Consider the following 1,177-nt stretch of genomic DNA (forward strand, 5'->3'; position numbering starts at 1 on the left):
CATAGGTATACATGCACCATGTTAGTTTGCTGCATCTATCAATCTGTCATCTAGGTTTTAAGCCCTGCATGCATTAGGTATCTGTCCTAATGTTCTCTCTCCCCTTGCCTCCCACCTACCGACAAGCCCCGGTGTGTGATGTTCCCCTCCCTGTCTCCATGTGTTCTCATTGTTCAACTCCCACTTACGAGTGAGAATATGTGGTGTTTGGTTTTCTGTTCTGTGTTAGTTTGCTGAGCTTCCAGCTTCACCCAGGTCCCTGCCAAAGACATGATCTCATTCTTTTTTATGGCTGCATAGTATTCCATGGTGTGTAAGTGCCACATTTTCTTTATCTAGTAGTCTATCATTGATGGGCATTTGGGTTGGTTCCAAGTCTTTGCTATTGTGAATAGTGCTTCAATAAACATACGTGTGCATGTGTCTTTATAGTAGAATGACTTATAATCCTTTGAGTATATACCCAGTAATGGGATTGCTGGGTCAAATGGTATTTCTGGTTCTAGATCCTTGAGGAAATCCAACATTGACAAGTGGGATCCAAATAAACTAAAGAGCTTCTGCGCAGCAAAATAAACTAGCATCAGGGTAAACAGGCAACCTATAGAATGAGAGAAAATTCTTGCAATCTATCCATCTGACAAGGGCTAATATCCAGAATCTACAATGAACTTTAAAAAATTTACAAGAAAAAAAAATAACTGCATCAAAAAGTGGGCAAAGGATATAAACAGACACTTTTCAGAAGAAGACATTCATGCGGCCAATAAACATATGAAAAAAAGTTCAGTATCACTGGTCATTAGAAAAACGCAAATCAAAACCACGAGATACCATTTCACACCAGTTAGAATGGCAATTATTAACAAGTCAGGAAACAACAGATGCTGGTGAGGCTGTGGAGAAACAGGAATGCTTTTACACTGTTGGTGGAGTGTAAATTAGTCCACTGTGATTCTTAAAGATAGGCTATAAAAATTGTTTTATAATCCATTACACAATGGTTTTGAAATAAGGAATGGATTGACTAGCAAGTATCCTCATTTTTTATGTGGAAGTTTGTTTGGTAATTACTTCCCAAATATCTTTCTCAGATGATGCTCTCTTTATATGGTGAAAAATAAAATTATAGTACCTTAATACAGGAGTTTATTTGGCACATCCAACTATTTTTATG

The sequence above is a fragment of the Piliocolobus tephrosceles genome, chromosome 3 (genome assembly GCF_002776525.5).
Source record: "Piliocolobus tephrosceles isolate RC106 chromosome 3, ASM277652v3, whole genome shotgun sequence".
NCBI classification, from domain to species: domain Eukaryota; kingdom Metazoa; phylum Chordata; class Mammalia; order Primates; family Cercopithecidae; genus Piliocolobus; species Piliocolobus tephrosceles.